This window comes from Arvicanthis niloticus, chromosome 1 (assembly GCF_011762505.2).
Source record: "Arvicanthis niloticus isolate mArvNil1 chromosome 1, mArvNil1.pat.X, whole genome shotgun sequence".
Lineage (NCBI taxonomy): Eukaryota > Metazoa > Chordata > Mammalia > Rodentia > Muridae > Arvicanthis > Arvicanthis niloticus.
The window spans coordinates 13,456,979-13,478,753 of NC_047658.1; positions in this window are offsets into that span (position 1 = coordinate 13,456,979).

Consider the following 21,775-nt stretch of genomic DNA (forward strand, 5'->3'; position numbering starts at 1 on the left):
CTAATTTATGAGACATTGATTGATGAGGATTCCTGAAGGATGTGAGACCAATGCAGGTCTAGGGAAGGGGGAAAGTCTTTGCAGTTGAAAGAGACTGGATTAGAAGTGGAAAGGAAAGCCACTGAAGACAGCTGATACAGAATTAGCAAGGTTGTAGGTCCTATCCTAAAGCACTGGAAGGACATGGATGGGCTGAAGTTTGGGGTATTTGACAGAACACAACAAAAGCAATATACATAGAAAATGAGACGCTGCCTTTGGGTTAGGCTGAGGGCTGAAGACTAGCTTCTCTCTATGCCTCTTCATTTCTGTAGCAGGACAAAATCCATGGAAACTGGAAACAGTCAGCTTCAGCTTTCTCTTCTGTTATACAACCTTGACTTAATTTAGCTAGTTGCATCCCAGTGTCCTAAAGAGTAGGAAAACCAGGAACAACATACATACTAATACATCTCCAGCACTGTACAACCTACCCAGGCCAGTTGCTCTCAGAGGTGGAGTCAGAAGGGGCAACTTTATGACATTTGAGGTGCAGCAATCTCAGTAGTGGTGTCTCCACATAAACAAACAAACTCCCACACACAGTTAGCAGAGTCTAGTTTCCTTTAAAGTTGAGTAATCCTTCAGTTTCGTTGTTTGTCTGGAACAGGGTGATAGTGGAGATCAAACAGAATTTAGCTGGTCTGGTTAGGGATATTACAGAATATTCTATTATTTTTAGATACTATGTCATTCTTATTTTGACTGTAGGAACTTGTCAAATATTAGCAAAGAAAATTCAGGGCTGTGATTCATTGATTAAAACAAATGAGAAAGAAAGCTCCACATATATTGACCAAATGGAAGACTGCACAGACCTTTCCAAACACAACTTTATTCTAAATAATAACAATCAAAAGTAAATTCAGAGCAGGCTGTCTGTATTCAGCTGATGGACTGTCAGCAACAAAAGCACCTCCATGACACTCTGGAAGATCCACACACAAATGTTGGGCCATACTTAGTTGGTCAGTCTTGGTAGGTGTGTCTTCTTTGGGACTCTGCCTACAGTATTGGAGAGGAAACGGGACTCGTGTTCTACCCCCATCCTGGTCCCAAGATTTTACGCTTGCCTTATGTGTAAGTGAAGAAACAACTAACAAAGCAGGCTAGAAATAACCCAAAGTAACTGAGCAGACTCGTACCCTGATGTGTGGTGCTGCCCACAGCTAGACCTGGAAATCACCCAATTCATATTTTAGGTTCTGACACCGGAGTTTGCAGTATTTTACAATTCTCTATTCCATGTCAGCAGCTCAGGGTACAGCTGAATATCAGCCCTATTTAAATCTGCAAGAAAATAGCTGCAGGTGACATAACCTTTCGTGTCGTACCACTGTGTACATACACAAATAATTGGGGCTCTTGACCCTGTCTGGGCCCATACAACTGTAAGTACAAACTTGACATTTTGATACTGCTGCTAGCCTTTCCCGTTGTTATTTTCTGTTTCAATAATCCATTGCAGGTAGAAAAATGAAAGAAGGAAGCATGAATGATTAATGCTGTCAAGCTAAAATAATGTATTTAGAAAAATCTATAAATCTGTTATTTGTGGCATTTTAAAACGGAACACGACAGTCCTCAGTGCCACGCCGCCTGTTTCCCAGCAGATGGATGTGAGTGCTGGGCCGCCTGGGAAGCCAAGGAGACCAATGGGCCTCTGGAGTCTGGGCTGGATTGCTGGGCTGCGGTTTGCCTGGGATGGACCTGATGGGAAACTTGGGTTTCTCCTAATGCCAAGGTCAAGAGCAAAGACTCACTGGAGTCTTTGGCAGAATGAATCAGCCAGTCTTCCTGTTTTTGCAACAAGGAAAAGCTAAGTCATACCTCTCAAAGTTTCTGATCCTTCATCCCTAGGTTCTGTACGCTAGTGGTTCCCAGGCGGTCTGTTATTTCTCGCCCCAAGCTACCCTCTAGTGGATTGAGGTCAAGGTCAAAGATCAACTTGTAAGCTAATCAAGTTAGACTTAGTGGAGGCTCAGCACAGCTTCCAGCAGTCTGCTCAGTGCTAATCCTTCATGGCTTTACTCTTCCCACAGGCCCCAAACTGGACTATCTCAGACTCCAGTGCAGATACTACCCGTCCCTTTGTAAGATGTTCACAGTCTGTAGAAGTTTATACCTAGTTACAGCATGCCTTCTCAAACTTGGGCATCCCTACTGTGACTCAAAGAGTCCTGATTAAACTAGTACAGGGCCTACCAACATCTCATTGGCTCCCCATGCAGCAAATTAAAACTGCTGGGTTGCCAGAATCAATGTATTTGTCTTGGCTTGGGAAGCAACTTAAACTTTTGTAGACAATACAATGACCAGCTCACATCTAAGGGATATTATCCACCAACCCCAAACTGTTCAGTAACTCATCATATTTGTCACTCTAAGTAGCATTATGGACAGGGTAGGCAGACGCCGAAGATATGGCGACCTTGGAAGTCTGTGTTGGGGATGAGAGGGTGGACAGTGGTCAAGGAGAAATGGTTCCTGTGAAAATCTTGGGTCACTGTCAAGAAGAAGGGTTCCCCAGAGAACATAGATGTCCCTGCAGAGTGTGAGTCCTTCAGGCATGGGCTACACTGAGGGGTGTCTCTGTGATCTGCTGGCTGGCCATAAAGTAACTAAGGTGTATTAGAGTAGTTCTGGCGGATGAGAGGCAGCTGTCCCCATTCCATTGACTCTGTGTGCATGACTGACTGATATCATATCTTAAAGCAATCTAAGAAGGGACATGTGGGGCACCCCACCCTAAGATAATAGTGAGGGATGTAGAAAGTTTAGAGAATTAGAGGTCTAGTGTAGTGAGTGCCTTCTGAGGGTATTAGTCATGCACAGTGTTGAGGGAGCCTGGTCAGCTCTAGAAGCCAGTGTCTGAATTTGTTTCTCAAACTGGCTGGTACCCGGTAAGAAGCATGGACTGGGGAAAAGGCCACAAGAAGATGGGTACAATGGGAGCTGGAGCACTTTTAACCATGGTACATATCTTCTTTGTTCCAGACATCTCTGCTGCTAAGGACACAGTCTTGGTGACACACACTGTAGTAGGCAGAGAATAGAGTAAATACAGCCTCCAAAGCACAAGCCACTCTGCAGCTGGGCCATTAGGCAGATGGCATCTACAGGTCGATCTTGTAGTTACTGCTAGGGTTCACAGCCCGGAATCTTCCTGTCCCAGACGCACTCTAGCAAAATGAACAACCATACCAGGCTTCTCTCCTTAGGTCTGTCATATATATGTATCTGGCCAGCGGAGTAGAAATGGATTTTAATCCAGTTTGTGTTTCTGCGTTAGTGAAGCCCACAGATGCCCAGGCTATTTGAAGATGTTCGTTTCACTCAGGTACCAGGCCTCAATAATTTAAAATTAACTCAACTCTCTCAGCATAAAAAGTAATGGATCTGTCAGAACCCAAGTGCAGAATGCCTAATTTAAGGTTTTACATGCTAATTCTGAATAAATGGAGGTGTCACGAGAAGGAAGGGTTCTCTTTTTAAGTGCATAAAGAAAGACCATGAGTTAGTGGAGACCATTAAAGGCACACCTTTAGTGTCTCCGTCTTCATGAATGCCAGACTCAGATCCAGGTCCTGAAAGTCTGTCCTCAGAAGCCCCCAGCACAGAAGTCCCTTTTGAAAAGATCAGTGGTTTACTCTTCTGAAGGCTCGTACATGTGAGTGTAGGACACTCTCATTAATATGACCAAGAAAAGCTAGGATCCAGCACAGGTAACATGTTCTTAGGATCGGGCTTCAGTTTGCCTGGCCCCAAAGGCCTCAAGCTGGGGACACACTGAAAGGTGGAGGAACCTGGATCTCCCCTTTCTGCTTGGCTTTTTCACTCTGCCTTTGAAAACAGAATACAGTAGAAAGTGTGGGGTTCAACATGGAGTCCCCAAACTAGATCTGGGACTTTCATGAAGTACTTCCTAGGACAACTAGGTAAATATTACTTTGTGTGCTCTAACACAAAATGTCCCATGGGTACCTGAAGATGCTTCAGAATGTCCCACAACCCTAACAATTTTGCTATTAAGTATCCCTGCACTATTTTACCTGGAAAAAATTGGGACATGTAACAGAGATGTAGCTTGCCTTAGCTGTGCCCTGACTCCTCCCCCTTGGTGCTTTGTCTTTCTGTGTTGAGAACAAGAGATTAGGCTGTGATTTTTTTTAATTAGTTAATTGGCAATATGCTAAAATATCTGAAAGAAGCAACTCAAGGGAAGGGGATTTATTTGGGCTCAAATTCTGGAAGGATACAGTCCACTATGGTGGAGAAGGCATGGAAGCAAAAGAAGTTTCTGGTTGTTGCCGTAGGAACATAAGGCAGCTTGCTTCTATCTCTGTGAATCAAGACTCAGAGGAACCTGAGCCAGAAGAAAGAGCTCTAACCTTTTACACCCACTCTAAGTGATCCACTTCCACCAGCCATGTCTTACCTTTTAATAATTCCACAACTTTGTAAATCAGTTATACTAACTGAGGACTGAGTTTTCAAATGCATGAGACTGTGAGTGGCATTTTGCCTTCAATTACAAGTAATGACAGTAGACAGCTTGGGCCCACCATCCAAATTGACTCAGGTTTCTTTAGCCAGCTCTCTCTCTCTCTCTCTCTCTCTCTCTCTCTGTCTCTCTCTCTCTCTCTCTGTCTCTCTCTCTCTCTCTCTCTCTCTGTGTGTGTGTGTGTGTGTGTGTGTGTGTGTGTGTGTGTGTGTGTGTGTATTCCCTCTGCCTGAATCAGCCCAGCATCCTTTCTGAACCATGATCTAACAGGTTGGGGTGGAAGGAGCTTGAGGTTAAGAGCTCTGAGTAAATGAAATGCACAGATTCATTTCTTGGCTATGTTTCCCTTGTACATCACCTGCAGGCTCCCTATAAACTATCCACTCCTGGGGTCACTTGTTTCCCACAGCCAAGCACATAGAGTTGTGAAGTTCCCAGGACCAGTCATGGCCTAGACCTTTGTCTTCTCACTGAATCTCACAACATGCTGGTCCAGAGGGAAAGTCCACAGAAAGAGATGATTCCAGGAAAGATACTGCTGTACTCCTTGACTCTCTCTGTACATACATGCTCATATCCAGAAGTTTCTGAACCCATGTTCAGCAGGTACAACACACAGCTCAGAAATCCTCATGGGAGGCCTGGGGTCCTCACCAATATGGGACTTGGAACAAATGGCAGGGCTACATTAAGGCTCTGGTGGCTTCTCTGTTTTTCTGCTGTCACTGGAAGGTTAGTATCTGGGGGGAGAGGGAAACCTTTGGAGTCTTCCAGGGATGCAGCCTTTAATACAGGACTTCCAGTGATAGAGGCAGGGTGCAGAGGAGTTATATTCCCAGGATCTGGCCATATCTCTGTTTTGATTTTAAAATGAAAAAAAAAAAAGAGTAGAATATGTATTCAGAACCCATTTTCTTCTCTTGTAGACACAAGGAAACGTGTAACATCTAACTTTTTAGGGATGTTCAGGCACCTCCTTTTTTCCCCAAAGTAGAACCCAACAAATAAGGAATAACTTTCTCCCCACCCAGGGTCATCTCTCCTCCTATTTCCTAGTCTCTTCTGGGGTTTCTTGTCCCAGCATTAGTCATTTGTTATGGCTGTTATAGGACTCTGTGAAGATATGCCCGTGTCTCTAATACTCTGAGTAATACATCTTGGTAGGATGAGTCTGTGCCCTGTTTGTCTCCAAGGACCAGCAACTCCAAAGGCCAGCCAGGCCCACTCAGATCATATTGTGTCTGCTAATGTCATTATGAAATTGGATTCCTGACTACATCCATATAGTTGCTATATGCTTCACGGAACAAGATTCAGATGGTAGGTTCTAGGTGGGGAGAAACGAACCCTGGAATAACTTGCTCACAATGTTTCCAGAAGTTTCTTTCATCAAAGGAGAGGAAATTTGAAAATGCCTTTGTAGAAAGCTGTCGTCTTCCAGGTCCACACACCTGTGGGGCACGAACATTGATGAGCTTATTTCAACAAAGTTCTTGGGAAATGTAGAATTCAAGAGCCAAGGGCTCACTGAAGGAAAATACATCAGTGTTCAGAAGGGATGGGGGAGAAAATCTTTAATGAACTTATTGCTCTCGGATGCTAGCCTTTATAGACACAGGGATGCCAACAAAGAGCTGAGCATTTAGGACTAACAGTCACTAGTGGCTCACAGCTCATGAAGACAAGGACAGAGATGGCATCTGGCAGAATGCTGGTAAGGCGGTAGGCTACATAGATCTTGGGGCATCTTGTAAGGCCAAGGCCATGCTTGTTGGCTGTAGACAACCATATCTATTTGTCCATCTGCACCTTCATTTCCTGGTATAAATAGAATATCACTAGCATCTCAAACTGAGCCAATGGGAAGCATCTAGCACGGGATCTCACCCTACTCCTCAGCGTTTATAAAGTCCCTAACCTCATGGAATAAAGTGCATACATTATTTCACCAAGAATCATCTGAGAGTGGCTGTTCTACTGAGCGGTAGCATTTTAGGGGAGAGTTTTCTCTCCTGAAGCATTCATCACTGGACCTTGGAGCTGCCTGGCAGACCAAGCTCACACCACGGCCACCTCTACTACTGCCACCGCCACTGACTACCACCACCCACCACTGGCTGCCGACTCTGCTGCCCCGGCCACTGGCATTGGCGCTGCTATGGTAGCAGTCGAGACCTGGAACCCTAGCTACCTGCCCTGTACAGGCTTCCTTTCTGAGCGCTGTAACACTTTGGATGTTTCCAGCTGGACCAGAAACCCAAGGACCTGTTCGTCCAGGTTCTGCGGAGGACAACATCCTAAGACGAGGATTCACCGGGCCTACACCTTCTCATGAACCTGCTAGGAAAGATAGTTACACCAGGTAACTCCTTGCCACTGATACCTACCAGTGTACTCACACATGTGAGCATTCATACAACTTATCCTATAGTAAACACACATCTCACTGACTCAAATCCTAGCGCCTCCACTAAAGACCCACTCCCATTACACTCTCTGATACCTCCTCCTACCAAGGGGAGCCACACCCTCATGGTGGGGCCACCATCCATGGTTTTGCTGCACTTCTTCATCTGTGTCAGGAGGACGGTGCGTGCTACCTTGTGGATCATGGCAGAAAGCCTCAAATGGTCTATGTACTAAAACCTCTTTAGCCCAAGCACAGAGAATACAAACCATTTTGTGCTGAGAGAGCTGCACTCTGCTATGTATTTACTGTTTGTTGACTGCTGTCAAGTATAATAAAAAGAAATAAATCTCGGTGAGCAGAAAAATTAAGGCACGTAAATGTGCTATTGTTTTTTAGTTTGTCCTGGACTCATAAAACAGTACTTCCTTTCCGTTCCCGAGTGGTCAGATAAATAAATTAACTATAAAGTCGGAAAGAAAAACACAACCATGGAAAAGTGCTCTGCAGGGGTAAAAACCTCAACTGCACATGGGACTCTGCTTTTTTCACTTGCTGCCTGCCTCCCTCTCTCCCTCCCTCCATTCTCTGCAGAGCTCAGGGCCACGGAAACAGGCTACCTGACATCCCTCTGGCTCCAGACCCTCTGTCTGACCCTGAGTTCTTTCTCTCCCAAGTTCAGTCTCCTGCCTACAAAAACACCAAATCACAGCTCACCCTTCTCTCCTTGGTGACTCTGTCCACTTATTTCCTGTTTGATACCCACTGTGTGTCCCCTCTTCACTAGCCTCTGCCAGCGCCTCCTCTGGGGAGCACTTTTCTCCAAAGGCTGCTACAACCCTATTCTGTTCCTCTGGGGTATAACATGCCCAGGGATGCTCCTATATAACTGACAGGGCTGGGGCACTAGGGTGGGTAGCAACATCTTGCTTAGTCCAAGAGCCAACAAATAAGAAATCTCCTAGTGACTTTTACCTGGTTTGGAAGATTCTGGGCTGCAGCTGACATACCAGGAGCACACTCTAAGATACAGTCTTAGCTATGCTGTGTTTGACTTCCTGAAATCTCCCATTGCTTTTCTTAACCCTCCTCTCTGACCTTTTACTTCCCCATCACTCCACTCCCAGTCCGGAAGCAATTGTTTAAGGGATTCCTGCACAGGAAGCTTGGACACCAAATAGACTACTGGAGAACTGTGGGAGATTAATTGTTTTTCTAGTTTCTGTGACAAACCATCTGATAGAAATATTTAAGAAACAATTTGATCCACAGTTTGAAGATGGAACCTTTTGTGGGAGGAAAGGCGTCATGACACTATGACAGAAGTAGCTGTCATATTTTCTCCTTAGTCAGGACACAAAGGGATGAATGCTGGGCCTCAGCTCATTTTCTCCTTCATATTCAGCCCAGGATGCCAGCCTATGGAATGTCACTGTCCACATGCAAGGTAGAACTTCCCACCTCAGTTAGATCTCTCCTGAAATACTTCAACTGACACATATGGAGGTGTGTCTTCCAGGTGATTGAAGATTACCCATCATGCTTCCTATAAGAAACTTACTGGGCAGTTGGAGGATATGTTGCAGAACCCAATGTGTCACCTCCCCTTCCCCTATCCAAGCAGATCTGTTAGGGTTAGTCCTGTGAGCTGTGTATTAAGAAGCTCTGTTCGGTGGCCAGGTTCAGACTGCAAAGGGGCACTGTATTAACCTATGGACTGTAAAGAATGCTTCTCCCAACCCCCTGATTGGTCAGTAAATGGCTGGGACTTATGATTGGACAGAAAGGAGAAGCAGGACTTAGAATAGAGTGAGGAGTCTCAAGAGAGACCACAAGAATGAAAGAGAGACAATGGAGGATTTAGGTCACCAGGAGACCAGATGGACAATGAGACATGGACATAAAATGATGGTTCTGAGGACACACAGGGAACAGTAAGCTAGGCAAGACTTGGACTGCAAATAACGCAGGGCCTGAGGTTTGGATATGGGTTAGAAAAGCTCAGAACCTGCCCAGTCTAGGGCTTACAGCTTGTAATTAAATTTACAGTGCTTCTGTGCCCTTTACTTGAGAACCATATGAACAAATGTGGGCCAGAGACTTCCTTTAGAAGGGTAAAATGGGGTATAGAAAACCTCCAGAAAATTAATATTGTGTTATAGATCTATGACAAGGGAGAAGAAGCCAGAGCAGGAATTTCTTTCATCTCTTCCTCCCTCAGAAGCAAGCCTCAGCCGTCTTGTGCAATGCCAACTTCAGAGGCAGAACTGAGGTGTGGCTGCAACATAGCCGGGATGGGGAAGAGCTCTGGAGGGAACCCAGGAGTTCCTGGCTTGAAAGGGACTTGAAGTGACTCTCTAGAAAGAACAAGTGGCTATGATAGATGTCCTCACTCCATGCTGGTAGATGCTCGAAGAACGATTCTCTAATAAGAATTACTTTTTAGAGCCTGTTCTAAGTGCTGATCATGTGCAACTATCTCTCAGTGTCTGTGGGAGATTGGCCCCGGGACCCTGGTGGAGACCCAAATCTGAGGATGCTCAAATCCTTTGTATGAAATAGCATAGTGTGTATGCTACTAATACAGTCATTTAATCCTTACAGAAACATCATAAGAGCTATTGTTATTCCAGTGTATGAATGAGAAAAATACACATTCAGAAAAGTTCAAAACCTTGTCCTAGATCACACATCCTAGGGATGGCAGGGCCAGTAATCAACACCGAGCATTCTGGTCCAGCATTTTTGTTTGCATACCTGTCTTTGCTCTCTTTTGGCCTGTGACAAAATAATCCTGTTCTATGTCACCAGTACATAGTTTAAATACAGACACATGAAAGAAATATATCTACCCATGCATCCACACAGGGACCAGTCCTTAGGAAAGAAAGCCTGGCTCCAGGCTGCTGAGACATTGCTGAGTGAGCAACAATGGCAGGAGCCCAGAGAGCTGGGGTTCAGTGAGAAGTGCTAACTCTATATTTCCGGAGCCTAAAGAGCAAAAGAGAGCTATGGACCCAGAGCGGAATAGGAGCTGGAGAACAAGGTATGAAGGAACTTAAGGACCTGGGTCAAGAGCAGATTAGAAAGGAGGGCTGTCTTCGTTTCTGGGAATCTGAGAAGCCAGAGGGATCAGAGTGCTGAGTTAGAGGTTACATAGGACATGTTAAACTTTTCTGTGTCTGAACAATCAGCAAAGAGCTGTCCCAGGCTTTGTCTGTCACCCTCTGCTTGGTCTCTCTCTGTTGTCTGCAGTCTACTGCTTCTCTCTCCTGTGAGGTGGGCACATGAGCTTTACAGTTTTACCTTTTCTGTTCATCTCCTGGACTCAAATCCTGAACCTCAGGATACAGAAAGGAAATCTCTGCCCTCTACAATGTTTTGGGTTTCTTTTTCTGTTTGTCTTGTGAATTAAATCTCATCTCATCTCTTCTCTTCTCTTCTCTTCTCTTCTCTTCTCTTCTCTTCTCTTCTCTTCTCTTCTCTTCTCTTCTCTTCTCTTCTCTTCTCTTCTCCTCTCCTCTCCTCTCCTCTCCTCTCCTCTCCTCTCCTCTCCTCTCCTCTCCTCTTCTCTTCTCTTCTCTACTCTTCTCTCTCTCTCTCCCTCTCTCTCTCTCTCTCCCTCTGTCTTTCTCACAAACACACACACACACACACACACACACACACACACACACACACACCAGGCAACTAAGCACTGCCAAAATCAAGTCAAAAGAGTGCAGCCTGGCATAGAAGAGAGAAAAAGAAATATTTGCCCAACTCCTCCATAATTTGGACAGAAGCTCTTACGGTTAATTAATAACTCATCTGTCCCCGAATTCAGTGACATTCCACTGATCCATCTTTCTGACTTCACCCTGCCTCCCCCAAGTCTTCCTGCCAGTTACAGAAAAAGGCTGTGTACCTTGCTTATGTTTGGATATGTCCATGAACACTATACACTAAAGACTTGGTCCCCAAAGCAATGTTTAGTGCAGGGGATTGGGGGATGGGTGGGGGGGCACCTTGGGAAGTGACCAGGTCATGAGGTCCCTTTCCTCATCAGTGAAGGACAGAAAGCTGGTAGAGGCTGTGGAAGGCAGACTCTAACTAGAAGGAGGTAGACTATCTTTAAAGTGAATATCTTGCCCCAGTCTCTTCTTTGGCCTGCCTCCATTGGTTTCCTACTACCACTGAAAATGGAGGTCTCCTCCACTGTCACCTTCCACTATGACACTCTGCCTCACCTCAGACCCCCACCAGCCAGCCATGGCAGCAACTGGAAGTGCTAATGAAAATTAATCTAACCAACACTATTACCTTTGAGGTTGTTTTTGCCAGGCACTTTGTCATATCAATAAAAGCCACCATGTTTCCTTTGGCCAACCAAGATCCTTTTCCAATCCCCAGCCTCTTTATGTCCCTCAGCAGTAATTTCTAACTCCCTCCAACATAGAAGTGTCTGGGGTCTAGCTCTGGGCAGTTAGGTATTAAAAAGAGAGAGATGATGGTAAATGTCTTATACAGGATACTTCCTCATTAAAAAAGAAAAAACAAAAAACAACAAAAAGACCATCATAGAGAGGAAGTATGTCAGCAGGGCAGAAGGATATCTTTTTTCTTCCTGCTCTGAAGATAGATTTAATGCCTGGAGCTTCAATGGCCATTTTGCCACCATGAGGCAAAATGTATATAAATAAAAATCAAGCAAGTTTCTGAGGTAAGAGGAGGAAAATCCCGAAAATTTGGTTCCACAGCTGAGCTGAAGACAAGGCTGGAGACATCTTAACAATAAACAAACACCCTTGATGTTTAAGACACAGTTAATCTGGTTTTCTGTTACTTAGAGTGAAAAGCTTTCTCATCTGACAGACACATCTTAATGGCCACTCTCTTAAGCTATGCAAAGGCCCAGCAAGACGCTTTAAAATGACTCTTCATAAATACTCCTTTAAACTAGCCACGGGACATCTGCATTTCTGCCTAGAGTGTGGGGAAGACACAGGCAGTCCCTCGGATGCATATCTGGTGGCCTTAACTACGCTGTTTAACGGGAAGAATGTGTTTTTTATGCGCTTCATTTCCTAAACAACACCTTAACTCGTGTGTGTGTGTGTGTGTGTGTGTGTGTGTGTTTGTGTAAAAGATCTGGGGAAATGCGTGATGCATTGTGCTGAGCCAGGCATTTCTTAGCTTTTCTCTTAAACAATTGCCCTTGCTTTCCACTTAGCTCTCTTCTCTGACCATGTGGTTCTCTCCAGCTCTCTGCTCGGAAACTTTCTGAGGTCAGGGTTGATGTCTATTCATCTCCCATTCCCTGTGGTGCTCGACGGTGTGTGTCGCATGGCGGATATGCTCAGAAAATGACTGCTGGGGTAGAGGAGTCAGACAGAGCAAACACGGGACACATCACCATGCCCACCTAGGCCTATGACAGGCTGGAGCCCAGTCTGGCCATTTTATTCCACCTTCCAGCAGCAGCAGATTCATCAAGGAGATGTGGATGAGAGTCTGCTGGGTTCTTACAGAGAGTAAAAACCATCATCTGCCACTTCCTTCCCGTGGATGCATTTTCTGGATGTGACTGAGGGGCAGTTGCAGCTATTTTGCCTACTTTCAACTAAATGCCTCTTAACTAAACCTGCATGCTACTGAATGAGAGACTTCAGCCCTGCCTCTCCGTTGAGCCTCCAGGAAGAGGCAAAGCTTCCTTGAGAAAAAAACCAGGATTTCTTAAGTTTCACATGGAGAAGCTTGTGGAGGAGATCCAGGTCCCCAGAAGGCCGACTTCCCTGTGCTTTGTGCTCCGGTTTCCTCTGTCTGCTAGTATTCCTAAAATCCCAGCAGCGGCTTGATCTGCATCTTAAAAACTTGTGAGGCTATGAATGCATCCATGGCTGACCAGTCAGTGCAGACTACCCAGGCTCCTTCTGGCAGTGTGTACTTCTTGGTGCTCCCAGCATAGATGTCCTTCAGGGAAGGGGAAGCAGAGCCCTATAGAATGCTTGAGCACTCCAGCAAGTGGCCTAGCTATTTAATCTATAGTATCAAGGGCTGGCCTGTAACGCTGCCTTCCCTGGTTGCTGTGGTGGCAACATGTTGCCTAAGATCGGTGGCTGGGCAAGTCTCAAAAGACACATCTGCAGGTGACAGAGAAGGTCCTCAGGTGGGCTAGACGGGATTCTGGACATGCCTTCTGAACATTTGGGTTATTTTTGTGTGTGTGCCTCAGTTTCCCCATTGTTTACTTCCTGTGGTCTCCCATGCTTCCTAACGTCTTGGTGACCTTCCCACTCACATCCAGGTGTTTGATGCAGTTTTGCCTTCTCCTGCAGGAGAGATCAAATCGAAAGGCCACTCAATGCCATTCTTCAACATTTCTTCAAACAGGGTTAGCGGAAGAGATATAGAGAGTGTGGCCATGACTCCTCCATTTTTTTTTTTCTGACCAAATCCTACAACAGAGCCACCTAGTCGGTAAAAGAGGCTTTTCTGATCCCCTAAGCCTGGTGGATAATGGGAAGGGGGTGAAATTTTGGGTAGAAATCATAGAGATATCCTCAGTCATGGTACACTTTTAAATTGACTCATATCTTGAAAGCAATGTTATTTTATATCCACTCTGAAAGGGTAATATCAAACTCATGAAACATTTACTAACTTGGCTGCATAAACAGCAAAGCACCTCTCTCCCATTAAATATTTTTTTTTTTTTGCAAAAGATATTTTAGTAAAATACTGCAGCTTGCAATTTAATTACAATGAGTAATTAAAACTTAGAGCATAATCATTTTTGGCAAAAAGTCAGTTTTTGTTAAAATTTTAAGATAGAAAAAAGATGCATATTACGACCATAATACTGTTAGTAATTAAGATAAATGCATCAATTATTAAAGATGCAAACATGTCAAGCAAGCATAACTAATTATTTGAGCATGTTAACAGTTGTTTAATGTTAACAAGCAGTGAATTATTAAAGACCCCATGTGTCACATTCTGGACTGCATAAAATAGAATGTTCTGGAACGCTTTATGATTTTCAGGTTTTTCCTTAGATCTCCTCTGTCGGGTTAGCTATAAAGTTAAGATAACTTGCCTTTAAAATGGATTTCTAAAATAATTAGCTGTAATCAGGCTAGGAGAGACCACGTCTCTGAGTTTGTTCGGCAGAGGGGAAAAAAAAAAAAAAAGCAGTGGATCCCAGAGAGAAACTGCAGACCAAGCAGCATGTCTGCAGGAACGATTTATGTAATTTGGGGGAAAATGTTTGCCACCGAAGGTCCAGCAGAGGGGCAGAAACCAGAAAATATAGTGTTGGGTTGGTTAAAAAAATAATAATAATAATTTAAAAATCCAGGGATAAAAGCAGAGATTCAGCGGCTCGTCACACATTTCCCAGCTGTATGTTTCTTCTTTTTTCTATTTAGAGGCACACCTTGAAAACAGCCCTTCACGCAATCATATAATCAAGATGCCAATTAAGACACTTGTATAAATCACATGCAAAGCAATGCTTGGATTATTTTTGACTGTCAAACCGCAAATCAACGCAGGCAACATTCTCACTGGGATTCAACCAGCCGGGCTTTTCCTTTCCCTAGACACAGAGCAGAGGCCCTTGGGGCTGCAGGGGGCGGGGTACATCTGCTTACTGGCCTAGAAATCAGTGAGGAAAGACCATGTTGGGGTCCTAGAGTCCCATCTTTGCTCCCTTGGGCTCTCAGCCTCCAACCCTGCAAACAGGACAAAGGAAACTGTGAGCTTCTGAATCCTGAATGAGGCTTTGGGAGATCTGACTCTGTGGAGGAGGATAAGAAGGGCATTAACAAAATGGAGGTTAGCTCCCAGGTACCCTCGTGTGGCACCTACAGAAATAACTGAGACATACAACGGTCCACAGAGAATGAACCTCTGAGCCCACCAGAGAGCCTCCTCCACCCAGAGGCAGCCATCCTCTCCTTGTATGCAGAGTCTGCTGCCATTTCACAGGCAGGGGAGTGTTTGTCCATGAGCATGGCCCTCCCCAGAAGTTCTGAATGTTTAGCCCTCTGCCCTGAGCTGGGAAGCTAACAAAGATGAGTCCAATCCATGGCCTGCTCTTGGGAGCTAGTAATGGCCCAGAAGGAAAGGCTCACAGTAAGGAAGACCCACACTCAGGAGATGAATTGAGCCAGTTAGTTGTCCCTTTCTCTAAGCAAGACAAAGAGAGTTTTCATCCGACCATCCAGCCTATTTTCCACCTTTCATAGTGTATAGGCGAAGCTAGGCACTGGCCCAGGGACAGGGAATAGGAGCAAACTAGAAGAACCTCCAGAGAAGACTATGACTATACTGAGATTGCCACAGCCTGGTAGAAGCTGAGAGCCCTAGAAGCCAATTATAATCCTAGTCTATGTAAAGATTTGAGATTCCAGGGAAGGGTTCCCAGGGGTAGGGGACATCAGAAAAAGCTTGCAGCCATCGGTATTCCAGTTGCCTTGCCCTTTCTCCCACAGCAGCTACAGGCATCCCTAGTTAGCTCTCTGGAGCCACCACCCTCATATACTCAGCTTTTAATACAGATCACGAAGCAGGAGGGAATCTTTTTTCTGGAAGACCTTTCTTTTCTCCTTTAGATTTCTGCTGCCAGTCACATTCACTGGTAGGTGTATGCTTTATAGACACTCATGGTATCCATTCTCTACAAAACTATTTTGACAAAACTGGATCCTAAATATGCTTTAGAAGATCTCATCCCTATGTACAGAGGAACTCTGTACTGGCTTCCTTTTCTTAGCTTGCTCAAACTACCTTTTTATATAGCCCTGGTCTACCTGTCTAGGGAATGGCACCACCCATAGTGGCCTGGTTCCTCCCACATAAATCATTAATCAAGAAAATGCACAAATAGATATGCCCACAGGACAATCTGCTAGATGCAATTCCCCAGGTGAAGTTCCCTCTTCCCACCCTGGCATTAGGTAGAGAACCCTATGAGAAACAAATAGCCTTGTCATGTCTAATCTGAATTTGGCTGGCACTTCTATAGAGATGGGTGAATAAAAAAAGATACCAGGCATCTTGGGAGAGAAGAGAAAGCATCTATGTTCAACAAGGCCTGTGTTACCAAGGGATGTGTGAATCTCTCCAAGTTGAAGGCCACAGACTCTCACTCATGTTCATGTGCTACACTGCAGGTAAACACTCCTAACTATTCCTTGCACATTTGGGCATCTGGAACAAGTCTCATTGCATACTGCTTTGCACACTGAGTGGGCCTTCTCTGTAGCCTATGTCTTTTCAGAAGAAGATGCAAAAATATGGTAAGATAATGCCATTGGATGATGGAGCAAGGAGGTGGATGGAGCCTGGGCCTTCACATGAATATGTCAAAGCAAGCTTCCCAGACCTAAATTAATCTCTCTATATGACAAACTTTCACTTGTCTCTCATTATATTTGGGGGCCTGTTTGTAATAGGATCTGTTCCTGACATGGCATTGATAGCATCACTATTGAATTACTCTTAGAATCCATATGGGGGCCATCAGGTGTGGTCTCCATAGGCCTGGATGATGTGAGTCTTCCTCCTCTCATCTGGTATCTAGCTTCCCTCTATCTTCTCTTGTCAAATGGTATCTCTTTTAACAAATTTTCTGAAACATCCCACACCACCCACCATACTTCCGACACACGTGCACATGGGGCCTTTGCCTGTGTTGATTTCTCTTTCTGTGAAATTCTTGTGTGTCAATCACTAACTATCCTTTTGCATGTCAATGATTCAGGTTTTCTGGAAACTTCCATACCAAGCCACCCTCTAGTTCTTGGCCTGATGAATTCTTGCTCATCTCTTTTATCTGTCACTTTCTGAGTCCCTCCTCCAGTTTGAGGTCTACAGACTTGGTCAAAGCTCCCAGCAAACCCTTGACATGTTTGCGATGATTACTTAGTAATGGCTTACATTTATTTGACTAGCACCTGACACCTAATCACCATTCAGGAGACTGGACTAACACCGAAGAGTAAAACAAAATAAAATAAATTCCATACTTCAAACTGCAAAGGGAAGACGATGTGTGTGTGTTCATCAATGCTGCTGGGGTGTGATGTGGAATCATATCAGATTTTACTTTGGAAAACCCAGTATCCATGAGAGATTTCTCCAAAGTCATTAGATTATCTGGCCAACCAGGATGACAGACTGAGCTCGTGTCTGGTGTCCCTCCTATTCAATGCCATTTCACAGGGTTGCCTCCTTTGTTCAGCAGTGCTGCAGAAAGCCACTCCTTACTTATAAGGAGCCTCCAGATGAGCTGGCACTCCTCAGCTATTGTTTTGAGGAAGTATTTGTAAAAGTCAGGAGGGGCTCACTACTGGAGTCCCCACAACCACCCAACACACACAAAAAAAACATTGTCTACCATAGGACAGGAGCCTAAGGAGAAAGCTTCCAGTGAGTTCTAAATCCCGGAACCTGGGCATTCCAGATCCTGAAATTGTGGGTCTCCCAGTCCCCAGCTTGAGCACTGGCTGCTGAGAGTGTTCCTCTGGCCCCGTGCCAAGCGCATCCCTTCATGTGTCAGCCCTGAATCTCTTCATATGTTAGGGTGAGCGGCGTGTACACTCCTTTTTTTTTTCCACTTCCAAGGCAATTCTACCATCTGTTTCTATTATGGGACTTTATGGCACAGAATACCTCAGACACCAGAGCCTCCATTTTTTTCCTGGCGGGCAGTTAAAGTACTTTATGAACGAAATGATTAAAAGGTAGGGGCCTCCTTAATTTCTCCCCCATTTTTCTTGGCACATTATAGAATTCAGAAGGATTTTTTTTACAGTTCATTTTATGAAGATGAAAGGTGATTTAAGAGAAAATTAAGAAATTATCGGGGAATGTAAATGTGACCGCAAACCGCCTTTTAAAAATCCTTTAATCTCATCATGATTAAGTGGGGCTTTTTTTTCATATTGTTGCCTAACTGCACAGATTTAAGAAGGCAAAAATCAGGCATGGGCTGAAATTTGCAACTAATTCTGAAATTTGATATCACAGCTCCTGTGGTTCTGTAATATAAAAGCAAATTAAGTCAGCTAAGAGAGGAAGCTTTTAGTCAGAAAGAAAGTTCTGGATGCATTTGGTACAAGATACACACAGACAATCATATAGCTTTAATGAAAGACAAGAATGTGCTGAGATTCCATCACATCTAGGGGTCTTCTTTGAACACAAAATAGGTCTACTTTGCACACACGGACACACACACACACATCTGTTTTCTAAATAACTCAATGTGTTCTATACAATGCAGAGACAATATTCAGTCTGCCACTGTCTGCTTATTCATTCTCCGGCCTGTTTACAAAAACAAAAACATAGTTGTGCACTCTCTGAGGACATTGAAGTGGCCCATGATAACCTGTGACACCTTAGATAGTAAGTGTCATAGGAAGAAGCAGAAATCAAGAGAGTTACTGCAATTCACATATGGCAAGATAGAGGAAGAACCATCATGTCATACAGAGACTCTCAAGAAATCCTCTTCATTGTCTGGAAAGGTCCCAGAGCAGAAAACAAACAGGGAGGGACTCATCAGTCCTCAGGTGACACCTCACGTTCCCATTTCCCAGTAAATTCCTGTTTTAACCAGAAGGTCACAAAAGAAGATAAAGGCTGGAAAGCCCAGGCTCCCTGGACCTTAATGTTTTCTCTCAATGGATTTTTCTCCTTATTACTTCTCTACATTATCACATTGCCTTTTGTTTTGGGGATGTATACCATGTCCGGAAATGGCTTAGGATAGATATAACATATTGTATCCTTTTATAGTGAGAGTCTAGGCTGACTCTACATTATCACATTCAAAGTCACTTCAGTGCTGACCATAAATGGTTAGGAAGGGAGAATTTGGAAGGTGTATTGAAGGGATCACTCTTCAGGCTGCCTGGGGGCCTGTTTTAACTCTGTCATGATCTGAGCACTGAGTGACAGTAGGCTCTAATCTGGGCAGATGAAAGACCCAGATCTTACATCAAGTGGAACTCTGGGAACAAGCTGTCCCATACTTCTGCTTCCAAGAAAAGAGCTGACCTCTAACTTCTGCCCTACCCACATCTCCAACCTGATGCACACTTCCAAGTTTTGTTTGTGGACACCCAGTTTGGCTTTTTGTGTCTTTAAAGGTTGGCCTGTGCTCCAAGGAAGAACAGGGTCCTCTATTGCTCTGACTGCCACCTTACCTGACATTACAGGTAGAACAGGGTTGATCTCCATCAAAACTCATGCCAAGGCTTTGTCCCAGGCTGTAGGGTTGAGAAGTGTTGAGTTATGGGGATGGACCCCTCGTGAATAGATTAATGCAGTACCTTTTGGAACCTGAGCTTTCTCTCGGGAATCGGGAAAGCAACAGGAAGCACTCTTCAGCACCTGTTCCCAAAGCTTGCAGCCTCCGGAACAATGACCCAAAACATATCTTTAAAGCATTTCTCAGGCCCAGGAGTTCTACTTTGGTGAAGAAAAGGGGTATAATATGTTGTCTCTATCCTAAGCCGTTTCTGAATATGGTATACATCCCAAAGATAAAAGGCAATGGGGCATCTTTAGTAGTGGGAATCTAGGCTCCAGCCCGAAGCCACCACACAGTGACAACAGACCCCACATTTAGCTACAGTAAGCAAGGGCATGGTGGACCTTTGCAAAACCCATCTGTTGCTAGGGCATTTTATTTCCCATTTCCCAGCAGAGATTCCTCTAAAAACAGGTAAGGCTTAAAAAGTGTGTCCTTGAGAACCAAGGAGCAAACACGCACATAGCTCTTTATTGATCACTGTCGAATGTTTTAACCACAACCCACAAGCAAGAGGAAATGGAGACCATAGCCACCTTATACATCACAAGCCACAGAATGATGTCCTTGGCTAAGCTGGTGGCTGGGAACAAACAGATCTTACAGGAGGTAGTGAGGAGTGTGTGGCTGCTCGAAAAATCACCACACCACTGCTCCCACACACCTGCTATGATCTCCTAGATTCTTCCCAATGTGCAACCCATTAGCTGGACACCAGCCATCTGGGAATCTGCTACATGTAGACCTGTCTTCTTATAGTAGGCTGTGAACTTCCCCTGGGAGAGGACAAGGCTTTAAGTTGTACTTACCTTAAATACAGCAACATAAACTTATAGTCACACACTAACACAAAGAGCTACAGAAGTCTTAATTGGATTGAAGTGTCCCTGTGGGGCAGGAACTCTTCATGCAGTAGATGCAGAGACCTAACCCACCCTCTCCCCTCTGCCAGTACTGGCAAGGAAGCCAGAGGCTTCTGCATGCTCGCCAGGCACTCTACCATTGACCTGTAACCCCCGGCCTCAACTCCTATTCCAAAAATAATTTTCTGAGCTAGAATTAACAAGAATATCCATGCAAGCATCCCATGACATAAGCAAGCTCCTCTCTACTCACCTTCCCAGCTACATACAAAAGAAACTGAGTTGTGTCCCCAGCACCAATAAATAAATAACAATTTTAAAATTCCATATCACATCCCTTCCACCAAAACTCAGAGATTATTATGGAAGAAGGAACAAGAAGAAGACTGAAATATTGTCAGAGCCGGAAGCAGTGGACGTCTGTAGCAAACAGACGGATGGATGTAGCAGGGCAGTTGCATACACATCATCTGTGACTGAATCCACAAAACATACTTAAGAGCAAGCCAGCCAAAATCTCAGCATGGACTGCAGAAGGTCTCGTGAATTCTTGCCCCCAATTAATGACTGCTAAGGGAGACAGAGTTGGTTTTCTTCAGGGATACAGGCCCTGAAAAGCTACCCACATTCCAGCAGATGATCCTACACCTGTGCATAAGCATTAAGTAGACTCAGTGGGGTTTTGTTTTGTTTGTAAGAGAGCCTGGGGGATGGAGGGATGGCTCAGTGAGTTAGAACAGTTGCAGTTCTTGCAGGAGATGCAGGTTTGGTTCACAGTACCCATGTGTTATCTCACAGTTCTCGGGAATTAGATGCCCTCTTTTGACCTCATTGGGTGCTGCATGCACATTTGCACATGGGCATACAGCCAGGCAAACTACTCAGACACATAAAATAAAACAACTAAAGAGCATATGAAGTTGGGAGGAAAACTGGAGTTAATGGGGGAAATGGAGGGATGTCTTAGTTGGGGTTTTACTGCTATGATCAGACACCAGGACCAAGGCAAACCTTATAAAGAAAATATTTAATTGGATCTGGTTTAAATGTTCAGAGGTTCAGTCCATTATCATCATGGTGGGAGCATGGCAGCATCCAGACAGGCATGGTGCAGGAGGAGCTGAGAGTTCTACAAGTTCATTTGAAGGCTGCTAATTCTTCCAGGCAGCTAGGACAGGGGTAATAAAGCCAAACCCCACAGTAACACACCTACTCCAACAAAGCTACACTTCCTAATAATGCCACTTCCTGGGCCAAGCATATACAAACCATCACAGTCCACTTCCTGGCCCCCATAGACCTATTCAAACCCGTGAATCTATGGGGGACATACCATACCTACACATAGCATAATAAAAAATACACTTAGTCCAACTTCCAAAGCCCTTGTAGTCTACAGCAGTCTTGACAATGTTAAAAGTCCAAAGTTCAAGGTCTCTTCTGAGATTCATCTAATCACTTAACTATAATCCCCAAAGCAAAGCAGGAAACCAGCTGGGTAAACTTCAAACTCTGCATCTCCATGTTTGACGTCAAAGCACTCTTCAGATCTCCAACTCCTTTTTCATCTTTGTTGACTGCAACAAGCTTCTTTCTCCTGGGCTGGTTCCACTCCCTGTTAGCAGCTTTCCTCAGCAGATAGCCAATGGCTCCAG